This window comes from Mytilus californianus, unplaced genomic scaffold (assembly GCF_021869535.1).
Source record: "Mytilus californianus isolate M0D057914Y unplaced genomic scaffold, xbMytCali1.0.p SCAF_8, whole genome shotgun sequence".
Classification (NCBI taxonomy): Eukaryota; Metazoa; Mollusca; class Bivalvia; order Mytilida; family Mytilidae; genus Mytilus; species Mytilus californianus.
The window spans coordinates 7,942,539-7,959,448 of NW_026262734.1; positions in this window are offsets into that span (position 1 = coordinate 7,942,539).

Below are 16,910 nucleotides of genomic sequence, written 5' to 3' on the forward strand. Positions count from 1 at the left end.
TCATTGGGGGTGAGGGACCCCTGGGGACTGACCCTATATATCTTTCGAATCTTTGTGACATGACGAACAGGAATATATATGGTTTAGGGGTGGGGATCTCAACCATTTACAAGATATTAGAACTTTTTCAAATGGCAGGGGGTGGGGGTGATCCCTGGGGACTGACCCTGTATATTATTCAAATCTTCTTGACATGATGAATAGGAATATATACGGTTTAGGGGTGGGGATCTCAACCATTTACAAGATATTAGATCATTGGGGGTGAGGGGACCCCTGGGGACTAACCCTATATATCATTCGAATCTTTGTGACACAACGAACAGGAATATATATGGTTTAGGGGAGGGGATCTCAACCATTTACAAGATATTAAAACTTTCTCAAATGGCAGGGGGTGGGGGTAACCCCTGGGGACTAAAACTTGACTTCATTTAATGTGCTGTATCATGACTAACCAGAATATATATGGTTTAGGGGTGGGGATCTCGACCATTTACAAGATATTAAAACTTTCTCAAATGGAAGGGGGTGGGGGTGACCCCTGGGGACTAATACTTTATTTCATTTAATGCGCTGTATCATGACTAACCAGAATATATATGGTTAATGGGTGGGGATCTCGACCATTTACAAGATATTAGAACTTTCTCAAATGGCAGGGGGTTGGGGTGACCCCTGGGAACTAATCCTTTTTTTTTATTCGATAGACTGTATCATGACAAACAAGAATATATATGGTTTAGGGGTGGGGATCTCGACAACTTACAAGATATTAAAACTTTCTCAAATGACAGGGGGTGGGGGTGATCCCTGGGGACTTACCCTTTATTTCATTTGATGTGCTTTATCATGACAAACCAGAATATATATGGTTTAGGGGTGGGGATCTTGACCACTTACAAGATATTAGAACTTTGTCTAATGGCAGGGGGTGGGGTGACCCCTGGGGACGAAACCGTTATTTCATTTGATGTGCTTTATCATGACAAACCAGAATATATATGGTTTAGGGGTGGGGATCTTGACCACTTGCAAGATATTAGAACTTTGTCAAATGGCAGGGGGTGGGGTGACCCCTGGGGAAGAAACCCTTATTTCATTTGATTTGCTTTATCATTAAGAACATTTTCAATTATAAAGATTGTGTTTATCACTAACGGTTTTCAAGTTATAATCATTTGAAAAAAAAAAATCCCATAGGGTTCTATAGTTAACCCCTCCCTTTTTTTGGCCCCTCAAAGTACCCCTTTTTAGACCCCAATGCACAAACGAAACCCTAATTGCACCACTAGACATGTTATTCTAACATATTGTGAAACCTTAAGTAAATCTGACTAGCGGTTTTGGAGAAATGGTGCTGACAAGTTCATTCAAAAAAGCGGCGGAAGACGAAGAATAATAATTAATAAGAAGAACTGAGCAAAAACAATAAGTCTTCACAAACTTCTTTTGGGAGACTTAAAAATAATTAAAGTAAATTCAATTAACCTGGACTTATTTTACTGCATCAATTAAAGTTTATAATAAACAAGAAATAATTGTAACAGGATGCTGTTAGGAAGTCTCCCAAACAAAGCTCCCATAATTTGTCATTCCCATTATTGCCTGACATTGGGCCAAGTCCAGTACACATTGGTTTGGTCTAGTAAAGTGATATGCATATGTGACTCCTAGGAGATTGATCCTGTTTGTCATTCAAATCTTCTTGAAATGACAAACAGGAATAAAAATGGTTTAGGGGTGGGTATCTCAACAGTTTAAAAGTTCTGGAAAGGGGGGGGGGGGGGGGGGGGGAGTGATCCCCAGGAGACTCGCCCTTTATTTCCTTTGATTTGGTTTATTGTCCCATACAAGAATATATATGGTTTCGGGGTAGGGATCTCAACTGTTTACAAGTTCTCAAACAGGAGGGGTGGGGGTGCCCCCTTAATTCAAATTGATTTGTTTTATTGTCCCATACAAGAATATATATGGTTTAAGGGTGGGGATTTTGTCCCTTTACAGGTTCTCAAACAGGAGGGGGTGGGGTTGACCCCCTGGGACTCCCCCTAAATTTCATTTGATTTGTTATATTGTCCCATACATGAATATATATGGTTTAGGGGTAGGGATCTCCCCCGTTGACAAGTTCTCAAACAGAAGGGGGTGGGGTGACGCCGGGGACTCCCCCAAATTATCATTGATTTGTTTTGTTGTCCCATACAAGTTAATTTATGGTTTAGGGGTGGGGATCGTGACTGGGGGGGGGGGGGGGGAGGATGACCCCCAAGGGACTCACCCTATATTTAATTTGATTTGTTTTATTGTCCTGTTATCATTACTGAAGACAGCATGTGTCTATCACTTATTGTTTTCAAGTAAGAGTCATTTTAAAATTATTAAAAAAAAAAATCCCATAGGTTTCTATAGTAAACCCCTCCCTTCTTTAGGCCCCTCAAAATACCCCTAAATGGACCCCAATGCACAAATGAAAGATTGGTGGCTCTGCTAAACATGTTAGTCTAACATTTTATGAAACCCTAAGTAAATCTGACAAGTTGTCTGCATTTCTTAAAATATTGATTTAATCAACGTCAATTTCTGGTTCTTTTTTATTCATAAAATAACAAAAACTTTAATTAATTTATTTGGCAAGGTCAGTGATAAACAGAATGATATTATAAAAGAAAGGAATTTAAATGTGCATACATTTAATTGAAATCAATTAAATAATCACAATCTTGGCAATACTTACTTTTAATCAGGTTTTTATATCATCAGAATCAATGTATACTTTTCAAGTTAAAATTACCACCAATTTAGACTACTATATATAACTTTATTTCCACTATAATAGAGATTTGGTGTACATGAACAATATTCCTGCTCCTTTTTGTCCAATTAGTTATTAGTAACATATTAGCCTGCTCAATAATAACAATGGCACTTTTTTCAGCATTCGATCATTGGGTAGAACACAAATCTATGGTGCTAGCATAAGGCAGCTTAACTGCCTAAAAATCTGTATCATAGACATATATCTTGGGTGTTTCAAAGCACCATTATTTTTTTATTTGGTGTTTCTATAGAATATACTGGAAACTTGAGGTCACATGGTTACTAAAGCTTGTACACAGGAAGAATAAGGGTGAAAATTTCCAAAAACCTTTTTCAAAACTTCCAGTGATGGTTATTTTCTTATATGCAATGAAACATTATGTGCAATTTTGTCTTTAGTAATGGACAGGATAAAACTTGACTCATGCCAAATATTTCTTTATTTGAAACAAAGATAAATTCTGAACAATTTTTGAAAAGTGCAAATTTAATAAAGACTCAAAGGGGAGAATCAATGGTTGTATGTATTACACCTAAACTGTAGCCTCAAAAACACTTCTGCTCTTCCTCACACATACTAATAAAATATTTGAGTAATTTTCGTTTTGATTATCTCCCCTTGACTAAATGATGACATGCCATTACATTTATGGTTTAAAACATTTCAATATGCAAATTAGATTCTGATCAAGTTTATATCAACAATTTTAATTTAAAGCAAGATTAAAACAGGTTTTTTTCAATAAGGAGATACTTCTTTGAACCTGAAATTACTTGGAAAATTTATCTACACTCCATAAATGTTCAACCCTATTTTACTCTACATTCCTCAATGCCTGACAGACATGTTGTTAAACAGCGAACTTACATGGTAAAATCCTAACACATCCGATTTTACATCAGTGATGAAGGTAGTGACTCTGTTAACCACTTTCTTGAATCTGTCTATTAACGGATATCCATCATAATCAATCAATTTATGATATTCTGTGACTACTGACTCAACTATTTTGTGAATTATATCTGGAAGATTTTTGAATATTTGTATGATTTCCTTGACAAGTTGAACAAATGTCATTTCCTTCACCATCTCAATAAGTTCCTTTATAACGTTAACAGCTTCTACGATCGGATCTATAATCTTGTGGAAAAGTCTGTCAAAAGCTGAAGCTATATTCTGGATATCATCAAAACCAAAGTCCTAAAAAAAGAAATTAAAACATGTAATTTCAAGTAATTACTTTTGATTCATTAACTTTTGTTGAATGCCATTTTCTATGGGTTAAAGAGGCAACAACAAAGTAAAATACTTAAAAGAATACAATAAAATGCTTCGCTGAGCGCAGCCTGATACGACCACAGAAGTAGAACCCTGAACAATTGGGGCAAATTTGGACACAATATTCAAGCTTGATACTGTCTGAATTTGGATTGTGATCAAATTTTTGACATAAGATAGGTTTCTGGCACAAAATAAATGTGGTCAAAGATCTTACAAATCTATTGCACAATACTGTGCAAATGAAGGTTTCATCTTTCTTCTTGAAACTTTTCAAACATTTGAAATTTGAAAATTTTTGGAAAAAAAAAATGAACCCCTTAAAAAAATTGGAAAAAAATCCCCCCCCCCCCCCCCCCCCAACTTTTTGAATCCCCCTTGGAGCAATTACCCCCAAACTCAATCCCAGCCTTTCCTTTGTAGTATGGAACCTTGTAGTACAATTTCAGAAAGATCCATTCACTTAAATACAAGTTTTTGTCTGGAAACTAGAAAAATGCTTGTTTTGGCCCCTAATTCCTGCATGTTTGGGGCAATTACTCCAAAACTCAACTCCAGACTTCCCTTTAATTTCTGAATTTATAGTATATCTTTAGGTGATTAAAAATGAAACACAACCTGTAATTAATGAATATATGTTCTATTATTCTTACTTTAATTTCCTATCAAATCTTTGAAAGTTCTTAAATTCTAAAAACCTGTTACCTTCAAAATATTGAGATTGTATTGGACTTTTTTCTTGTAACAAAGAGACACTCTAAAGATGTCAAATTTCATCCCAATAAGACCAACATTAACTTCAGCAAAAGCTAAGTTATCAACTTTCAATTCAAACTTCCCTTTGAATGGCTCTGAAAAAGAGAACAAATATTTCGTGAATTTTTGTATACTTGTGGCCTAGATGAAAGTGCCTAAATTTAACACACTAAAAGAAAATATTGATCATAAAGATATAATAAAAGAAATTATGGGGGAAGGTGTCTTTGGGCCACAGATGCCCCCACTTGTAAATATGCATGAATTAACTTCCACATACCAATGCCAGTGACTAAACTTAAATGTTTTCCTCCAGGGGCCAGCTAGGCCCCTAAAATATTTTTTTCAGGGGCCCAGTTGAAATTTTAGGAGCCCAACCAATTTTTGTACTGATAAAAATAAAACTGAAGCGTACTTTTCATATACTTATATTTTTGAAGATTTATTAAGTAATCCTACTTGTACTTGTGTGGTTACTTTATATATTTGAGTTATTGCCAATAGAAATATATCATAAGATTTGGCAATACTTATTTTAGTTCATTTCCTACGAAAATTGTCTCCCTTCAATTTCAACTTCCTGTTGACCTTTTGACAATATGGCTGTTTCTATCAATCTTTAAATGATATTTCAAATCCAAGCCATCCTCTAAAAGTGTTGATCAAAAATATTATTCATTAACTTTTTGATAAGACAAGCAGGTTTCCTTTCGGGAACAGTTTTCGTTGTTATCGTTGGGGAAAGGGTAGAAATGGGATTCACTTCAAAATATTTTAGTCGCCAGCTGGGCGATCAGGATGATTAAATATATTCGCTCAGCCGAAAATCTGGTCGCATTGGGCGACTGGGCGAGTGTTAAGTTTAGTCCCTGCGATGCAGGATTCATGTTGTTAAGACTGTTTTGTGATTATTAGCATTGTGTATAAGTTTGATATGAGACTTTATTTGTCATTAAAGTATCCACAAAATATAAAGATTTGGTTCAGACAAACTAAAGTTAGAGAACAGAAACGATAGATTAAGCAATTTTTCCATTTATAAAGGGACATAACTCAAGAAGGGTATAAGTGACGCCATCCAATTTCAAGAATTGTGTATAAGTTTAATAACATTTTGTTGAAGCAAGCTAAAATTTGACAAACTGATATTTTACTGCAAATTTTTAGTAAAAGCTGCCAAAATATCCCTACACCAGGATATTGTAAACCAACTTTTTTTTATATTATCTTTAGCCCTTTCCAGTAGAATTAGCTGCAACTCATTTTTACCTTTTTCTCGCTCTCTTAATATATTTATATAATAAAAATTTTAATATTTGCGGCAACTTATATTCTTGCTATATTCGAATTCCTGCTCATGAAAATCATGAAAAAGTTAATTTCTTGCATAATGTTCTTGATTTTATGGTACTTATCTGACAATGATTATTTTTAAATAATATTTTCCCGATAATTTTATCTTCTATATATGTATGTATGGAAACAAATTTGGTTTGTCAATTCGCCATGTCCATGTTGAAGATCTAACAGTCAACTACCTTACATGAAGAAATATTGTCACCTACTTTAATTGCAGGAGAATATATATGTACCATACCTAGGTGCAAGTCTACAAAATTTTCCTCTCTAAATCCAAAGGATGCTCCTAACTTCTTACTGCCAACTGTCTTACTCCAATCAAACTTTGGCATGCCAAGATGGAAACTTAAAGCCTTAAGAATGTCTGCTAGAGTTCCTCGTCTTACTCTTGTGATCATTGGGTAAGTGTACTTTTGTCTGCAATGAAAGATAAATAACAAGTGAAACTGCGAGCTACTGCTCACAGCTGATGATACCCCAGCCTGCCCAGGAAGTTGTTGAGTGGTGTATCTGAAAAGGCATCACATGATATATCTGACTTATATTAAGCCTGAAACCAAATTTTAGAAATCCTTGTATAGTCATGATAGTAGTTCCTGTGAAAAATTTGACGAAAATTTTCACCTTAGCTATCATGTGTAAAATGATACAAGTGTTCGGTAAACAGAAAATTGTTGAGTGATGAATCTGAAAACACATCACACAGTATAGCTGACTTATATAAACCCTGGAACAAAATTTCAGCAATCCTTTTAATCAGATGCTGTAGTTCTGGAGAATGATGTGACGAAAAATATTCATGGGACGGATGGATGGACAAACAGACAGAGGTAAAATAGTATACCCCTACTTTTTTAAAGCAGGGGTATAATAACATTTTGTTGGATATCTATTGTTATTTAAAGCCCAATCTTTAATAATCACACCATCTTGGTGTACACTTTTGAAATATGACCCAGAAAGCATTAAATTCTATACTGTGCTTTCAACTGAAATGCAAGCAAAAAGAGCATATAATGAGAATATAAAATAAAAGATGTTTGTCATGAAAAGTAAACTTACGCCAGCACAGCATCTTCTTGCTCTTTGGTCAGCTGTTTACTCTCAGGGTGTTCTACATAAATCTCATAGGCGCTATGTCTGACTACATCTTCAGAGTCAAACAAGGTTGATTTTAAAAGATGAGCAGCACTCTAAAATATAAAGTAAAATAGGCTGTTGAGCTTTACCCTAACAATAAAAAATGCAGATATAAATAAAAATAAAATAGGCTGTTTAATAAAAGAGCAGCATTGCATAATATAAGCATACAATTGATATAAAAACATTTATTTCCATTTTAATATGACTGGATTGTTATGGGAGATAACTCTTCCAAATAGTGGATTTTGTTACAGAAAATAGATGGCCTTGAACACATAGATCATTTTCAAGTATTCAACTGTTTCATCAACATCCATACAATACCATACCATTCCCTTTCTTTTACAAATTCAACAGCAAGACAAAGAACAATCTACAAGTCAAGACTTTTTTTTTTTAAATAGCTCAGACTAGACTGAAATATCAATATAAATGAATATTTTTTCTGTGTAAGTCTTGCAATATTTTTGTTTTAATTGTCATATGAATACCTCATTACAGGTATATTGTCTCAATGCCTGAGTTGCAGCCCTCCTTAACTCAGGGTTGGCTTTATTCAGCTCCATATAAGATGTGATATGCTGGAGAGATCTAGGATGGCCAGCGTTCCCCAGGACATGTATCAATGATCTCTTCAGAGCTACATGGTTGTCTCTATCATGGTACTTTCTACCTATGGAACGTCTTTCTCTTGGTTTTACTATCTCTATAAACTCCTCTAACAAAAATTAAAAGAATAATAAGACATAATAAAGATTCACATTTATAACAGCCAGCAAGGAGTAAAAAAACTACACTTACCTGTATTTTTTTTTTTAATTTCATAAAAAAAATTAAATTCTGAGAGAAACTATGCTACATCAAATTCTAGTTTTTCAAAACATTAATAAGTAAAAGATGAAGATCAAAATGAACAAAATTTAACAGAAAGATAATGATCTCTGCAAGTGAAATTCAAATTTTAAATATATGATATATGACCATGATCTTTATGTGAATCTGAGAAATATAACTTAAAACGAGTATTCAGTTTGAGGCAAGGCTTGTGTTAAAGGCAGTACTTTGACCTATAATTGTTAACTTTTTATTGTGTGACTTGGATAGAGAGTTTTCTCATTGGCACTCATACCACATCTTCTTATTCATATGAATTGTATATCATGCTAAATCAAACAGTTTTGAAAAATAATATGATACTTTATAATAGCATATTGATATTAAAGATATAATTATAAAAAAAAAATCTTTGGTATGATTCATGACCTATTCTGCAAGGATTGAACTAAATAACACTATATTCTTTTTCTGTACCTTCATTATGTATTCCTAGCCAGGTCTCAAACTTTTCTATTATTCTTTGAGCTTCTGTATCATTATCAATGTCTTTGAGGTTCTTAGCCAGAGCTCCTAGGGTAAGACAAGCTCTCTTCTGTGTCAGGGTCATATTTTTATTACCTGTTTAAAAATAGAGAATAAAATCATAGTTCTTTACTGTTTAATATTAAATTTCAATGCACTACACAAGGTGTTATGGCCAGAATTTTATATTGTTGTCATCATTAGTTTGCTTTGTATTCATTACTTTTTGTTAACAATATGTTTTGCTTGAACTTTAGTCAAGTTCCTTTTTCTACTGTTAAATTTTCAGCATATGGAAAATGTTGTGCTTTAATAAGGTAAAACTTAGATAATTGTTAACTTTTGCCATATCAAGATGAGTTTTCTTTTGTCATTTGGGAAATTTGATACTGTTGTCATTTTTGTTTGTCTAAGGACGATTCAGAGCATGGCATATTCATCTGTATATTGTTGAAGACATTCGTTACCTATTAATATCTTTTAAAACATTACCATGAAATGAGTGATTCTTTCCAAGACATAAATGTTCTACAGCTTGTACAAGGCTCTGAAACAATAGAAAAATAATACATTGGTAAAAAAAATCGATTAATTTTGACCAATTACCATGGTTACATGAATGCTACTAGAAAAATATTTAAGAAACTGTTCTAAAAGTGTACATGCAAAAATTATGATAATGTTAGAAAAATATATCAAATTAAGATAATTCTTCTGCTCAGAGAGATAAAAAATGTAAAATAAGACCAATACTGATAAGAAAAGATTATTAATAAATGTGACATGGTATATTACTGATCAGCCTGAGTATCAGTCTAATACTGTGAATCTAATACCAATGTATGAGCCATCTACATATAGTTCCTAGGAATTGTTGTTCCTATTATTTTAATTAACATGATTAAGTATAGGTCATATTTCAAAACATTTATACCATTAGTAAAATAGTGAAATAATTAAAAGTTGAACTTTATAACACCAATTATTTTTTTGTTAATGTTCCCATTTTAAAGAAAAAAGCAATCACCTGTATTTAAACACTTGTTACTTTTTTGCCTTTATTCTAAACCTTAAATAGAGCTACTTTCATAGTGTTGGTGCTGGTTTATGGCTAAAACTGATAAATCAAACTCATGTCTACTTCTGGTTAACTTGTATTGTTGGTTTGCTGTCCCATTGACATTTTTACTATGTGTCCATTCATATGTACCTTATATTGAAATGACATAAGTTTACTTACAGGTATAGGTTGTTTTATAGCTATACTGTGAATCATACATCTCCTAACTTCTTCTACACTGTTGTTCCTCTCCAAGACATAGTCTACAAGAATTTGTTGTGATACATTGGATCTCATCTGAGATATCACATCTATCATGAGATATCTCTCCTCCAGACATTTGATATCTGAGATACTACATGTCTTATTCAAGGCTGAGTGAGACAGTTGTAGAAAACTCTCCTCGTCCAGCTTACCAACCTCCCGTGTAAGGTTCCTGACACAATGTGTTCTGTTGGGTGCATCTGTAAAAAAAGAACTAAATTAAGTATTATCTGTTGACACAAAGATATGTTTGGCCTTTACCATGTTTACTTAGTTTTGCTAGTATAATGCAAATGTTGAAATTAAACATATATAATCATGCAAAACATTGTATATCAATGAACCAAGACTTAAAATCTATGTTTAAATATCAATTTGTTATTTGCCTTATTTTCACATACATTATCATGACTGATTGATTGATTGGTGTTTGCTTTACGCCGCATGAGCACAAAAAGGCTAAATCGCGGCAAAGCTTATTCAAATATTTTTACAATTTACAGTATAGTTTTAAAATCAGACAGAAGGTCCTTCAATAAATACATTATCATGATTATTGATGCATGTTTGTCAAATCAAAATTAAGAAAATCTGACACAAATCATATTTATTCCCTATCAAAAGTATACCTACATTTATTTTCATGTCTCTGCACACATGAGATTAAATCCTTGATTATTTCTCCCGTCTCTTTTAAAGTTGTTGGCTTTGGAGGTTTCTACAAAACAAGTGTATATGATAAGAAAAGAAAAACCTTCAGATAAATATACTTTCTATCATTTCAGAAATATCATGCATCAAATATTTTATCTGTAATATGAAAGTATCTATAAACATGATAAAAAAGAAGATGTGGTATGATTGCCAATGAGACAACTCTCCACAAGAGACAAAATGACACAGAAATAAACAGCTATAGGTCAGCGTAAGGCCTTCAACAATGAGCAAAGCCTGTAACCCATAGTCAGCTATAAAAGGCCCTGAAATCACAAATGTAAAACAATTCAAACGAGAAAACTAACGGCCTAATTAATGTACAAAAAAATGAATGAAAAATAAATATGTAACACAGCAACAAATGACAACCACTGAATAACAGGCTCCTGACTTGGGAAAGGCACATACATACAGAATATGGGGGATTAAACATGTTTGCTATGTAGAGTTTTGTGGACTATTTGGTCTTTTGTCATTTTTCACCATGGCGTTTTCAGGTACATTGTACTCTTCAAATTGTGAGTTTTGGATGTCCACTCGGTTTCTGCCACTTTTTTTTTTTGCTTAGATATATTCTGCTGTGGTTTGCTGTTTGTTTTGTCATTTTTTTTTAATGGAAGAAAAGGGTATGTAGAGGAGGATAAGAGCAGAATGGTATTTACCTTAATTACTACTATACTGTCTCTAACTAAACCATCACTGACTGAATCACTAGAATCAACTTTCCTGCAAAATCAAAAGAAATGTAAACCAATCAATTATTCTCCAGAGTAAATTACCAACACCCATATACAGTTAATAATCTGTATTGTTCCAACTTGTAATGTTTTACAGTGTTACATCTTAACTTGCATGTTAATTTGTATGATCTGTATTACAATCTCTTATTCTAACATGACGTTCTTCAAACGCTTTGAGTACACACCCGTGGTAAAATATGATTCTAACATGACGTTCTTCAAACGCTTTGAGTACACACCCGTGGTAAAATATGATTCTAACATGACGTTCTTCAAACGCTTTGAGTACACACCCGTGGTAAAATATGATTCTAACATGACGTTCTTCAAACGCTTTGAGTACACATCCGTGGTAAAATATGATTCTAACATGACGTTCTTCAAACGCTTTGAGTACACACCCGTGGTAAAATATGATTCTAACATGACGTTCTTCAAACGCTTTGAGTACACACCCGTGGTAAAATATGAATATATTGTTTGGGCTGTTCCGATCGTACTCCCGCGTCATATGCTTTTTTGTGAATGAGCTACCCGACGTCATAGAACGATGACGTAAGAATATAAGCATTTTACGGGAAAATACACGCTTGTGAAACCAAAAATCATCACAACAAGGAAATGTAAACAAACGATGCTAAAATGCGTTATATAAGCCTTTTTTGTATACATATAAGACATATAAGTACAATTATCATTTAGATTCATCCAAACCTATCTAAATATGTTATTGTAAATAGTTTAAGCATGTCATTTATTCAGTTTGCTCCGGTCTTTTACGTCAATTTAATAGTGCGTTTATTTATGGGAACGGCAAATAATGCCTTCATCTAGAGCGCTTCGATCCAAAACAATTGCCGTATTTGTCCTATAAGAATCGAAATAATTCATGGGGGCTTGAATATATCGTGATTTTACCACGGGTTGTCCCTTTATGCCGATATTTTACCCCTTGCTATCGCTCAGGGTAAAATATTTGTCATAAAGGGCCAACCCGTGGTAAAATCACGATATATTCAAGCCCCCATGAATTATTTCTTAATTCATATAGGTTATTTAGCTTTCTCTTTTTTTTCCATACTGTCAGACTTACAATTCGTCCACGATGCCATTGATGGTCTTTTCCATCTGGCATCAATTCATAATTCTAACTTCAGATCAATAAAATATCTAACTTTGAAGTGAACAAAAAATTAGCACATTGTATCATGTAAATTTAAAACAAAACTTGGAATACTGTCTGTTTATTTTGAGTAATCAAATATTATTTTCAGACAATTCCAAAATCTACAAATAAATGAATTACACATGAAGTGTATTGTAATTTCCAAAATTCTGTATTCATGGTAAATGTGCCTACGAATATAATCATGATAATGATGCACTTTTGAAGTACACCAATCCATGTTTTTAATCTTTAGTTAAACAGTACATATCAGTAAAATCATGAAAATATGCATTATACATAACAGACATGATTTTAATGAAAACAGACCTTTTCAGTGTTAGGTGTACTCTTGTTTCAGCTGTGGCTGAGATACCTGGAAAATCTACAATACAAAATATTTGAACTTAAGATGTCTTCAGTTTTTGTGTGTTGTTGAGTTGATATCTCACTCTTTTGTTATATATACATGTATCTACATCTCATTTCACTCATATTATTTCAATTTTTAATATAAACATCAATACATCAAAGTGAGATAAACCTGAAACTACTATGTGTTATAGAAGTCTCAGGATAAACCAGTATCAAAATGGATCTCATCAGATGAATGTATTAGCTATAACTATAATAGTTCTATAATCATGATAAAATTTGCCTTCACATTATATTTTCATTATTTTAAAATCCTTTTCATGCTCATGATGCTGATAAATTCATTTTTTTTAATTAAAGGCCTAAGTGTTCATCAAGTTAGTAAAGGTTCATCTAAAAGAATGGAAAAATATCATTAAATGACCATCACACGTGTTTAAGTAATGGTTTATTTCTTCCTCTGTGATATTTTATCCATCTGAGAATTTGTAACAGTAAATTTTTTCCAGACATGGTACAATGTATACTAAGGGTAGATTTTTTCCACAGGAGAGAAATTCTATCCATCTTATACGGTTAGTATTTAACAGTAAATCTTGTCCATTCCATATCTTACAGAAGTTTGTGAAATACAATCTCATTGTCTACTATGTATATATATATGGAAGATTTTAACGACCTTGACTTTACTCTACTATGCAAGGTATTCACAATCAATATATACCTGACCACAATGATAAATGTGTCACCAAGGTAGAACATATTTGCATAATTTATTAATCAAAGGGAGGTAATTTTAAAACATTTTTCATTTTACAGATATTATATTTCAGAATCAATTTCATAGTGAAATTTTTCCTTTATTTAAAATTTTTATATTAATCTATATAAAAGGATGACTTTAATATGACAGAAAATATTTCACGGGTAAATACTATCCAGCTGCAGAAATGGTTTTTGCTCCTATCAGCCTATATCATGTGTATCACATATATTGCTGTGTTATGAATCATCTTATTTTGTCACATTATCAACAATTCCAATGCGATAATTCTCGTGTATTTAGTCAGTTAAAAATATATTATAAACGTACTCAGATTTTTACTGTTTACTGTAGAAATGCAACTTAGTCTTGTTTAAATATAGAACTTAATTATTTAAGTCCATAGTATTTGCAAATATTTAGTTGTTTTTTTATCAACTAACTTCAATATTTTAACTTCCCAGAAATAATTTCACGGCAATGGAAAATATCTCACAGTGAAATATGTTCCTCCGAAAAAAAAACTTATAACATCATCTGTAACATTTTTTCCGCCGGATGATATTTCATCCGGATAGAATTTTGCTTTACATTTACACCACAAAATCTACTGGGAGCACAGACAAACCAATGCATCTCGGAAGGTTTTAAAGCCTGGCTGGACCTTGATATATGAAAGTTATATGTACAATGTAGTTTATGTTTCAGAAAATTTTAAATTTACCTTGATCATGTTGATTTTGATTTGCATTTTTTTTCAGGTCTGCAGAAGATAGCAAAAATAAACTAACACCTGAGTTTCATTTGATATGGTCCACTCAGTTACATGTGACAGTTTAAATCACCTTATATTCAATGGTAAATATCTATTGTCCATTTTAATCACTACAACTCACAAAATCAGAACGAGCCAACATTATGACCGATTATAGACAACGGTAGGATATATGAGGGGAGTTTCTCATCAAACCTTTTTATTTTTGGTACCTTCTGCAGGAACGAAAAAAAAATGATTAGCAAAATCTTGCTAGTAAGAATATTCTACTTCTTAAAATGCATTTAATACTTATTTATCTAAGTCCAGCCATGCTCTAAAACTTTTCCAGGTGTACAGACTGAAATTTTTGGTGTAAATACGGTCTGCAAAAAGGTTATTTTAGATTTTTTTCTGACTCAGTGACTGTGTTTCCAATGCCATCATTACTTTGGAAAAGGGATGTAACAAACATTAAGTTTACAATATTACCTCCTGAAGAATAGACTTTTATATCTCTGTCTACTGGCAAAGGTGTACTGTAAAAAATAATCAAATAATTAATATAATTATATGTATGCAATAGGTCTTAACCATTTATTGTTAATGAGTTTGTGCCAATAAAAATATTTGTATTTGTATACTGTAAGAAACAAATAAAAACTTCAGTTCCAACTTCTTCTTCTTCTATACGTATTAAATTCCAATTATGGAACACCTTCTGAGACATATTGGAATTATTTCCGGATGAGGAGTTATAAAAAAGTTTGTCGCACACATAAAAGTTTCTAGTAAAACTAAAAATATATACACTAAAATCCAAAGTTCACGGATTAAAATATAAAAGAAAAACAAGATGAGGGGCCTGATGGGGGGTTCTCATCACGAGTTGATTTTTTTGTCAATCACGATTCACAGAAAATAAATTTCCATGATCATGGATCACGAAAATATAAAAAAAAAAATCTGTAAAAAAACGGATCACGATAGCGAAAATACGCCGATCACGAAGAACGAAAATAACCCATCAGGCCCCTCCAAGATCACTTACAATGTAAGCTTTATACAATAAAAAAAAAAAAGAGGGAGACCCCTACCTCTACCTTATCACAAATGTACAAACAGCTCATATCACAAATGTTCAATATTTATTAGGTTTCACCTTATTTAATTAATTGGACGGATTTATGATTTCTGCAAAATGAAAGTTCTCTGCCTCTGGGTACACATATCGGTAGACATTTTCTGAATTTTGTCTAAATCGGTACGACTGTTAATATCAGGCAACAAAAACGTACTGTCAATAATCAATTTAACTATATCTAATTGATTTTTAAATCTTGCTATCCATCCTGACGTGCCAATAATGGAGATCACTAAGGCCTTTAGATTAGAGAATTCTCTGCTGATGCAATGCTGGACAGAGAAGTAAAAAGTGTGTTATGTCCTCATTAGATGTTCCACAGCATCTGCATAAAGAAGACTCTTTTCCACCACTAAATTTGTGTTCATTTGACTCAAAGAGGTAAGTTCCAGTTAAAAGACGTATTTTTATTAACCAACTTTAAAAAACGCGCTTCTAAAGAGTTGTCTTACTTTCTATAAATTGGTACGTCTAATAACCTATCAACATTTAATCTTGTATCTTGTATTCCATATCTTCCTCCAATAAAGGAGCACCTCAATCAATGAGTAATCCACCACCAGATTAAAAGTACACGTATAGCTTAATGTTTAAAATATAAAATTCACGTAGGTAGTCATCCATCAACTTTAAATGTTAATATATTTTAATATTAAATATACATATATATACCGGCGTAAAAATATGAACTACTGAGTTCAATATCATGAAATTTAAAATTTAAAACACCTCTACAATATTTACAGTTTATTTACATGTATATATATGAACCACGGAAATCGTTATTCTGCAAGTTCACTGATTTTACTTAGGTAGTTAACTTTTATCTGCATTGCACAGTATAGTGTGGCAACATACCCACGCTTACTGCTTCAAAGGACTTTATTGGATTGAGTTGTAGTAAATTAGTATAGTGTGGCATAATCCACGCTTACTCTCAAATAAATGATGACATGTATTAAGCCTTTTCAGTAAAGTGTGGCGAGATCCACGCTTTTGTTGTAGTGACGTAAACTTGTAGAGGACGATATTGTTGACCGTCATAGAAGTGTGGCGATACCCACGCTGATCATGGACCGGATAGGACCACTGGGCCACCACTTTCCCAAGTGAGTTTATAAATTTAAATTATATAACATAAGATAGGTAAAGACATATGAATATATGGATTTGTTCAACTATGGTAATAAATAATCCATTTGCAGTGAATGG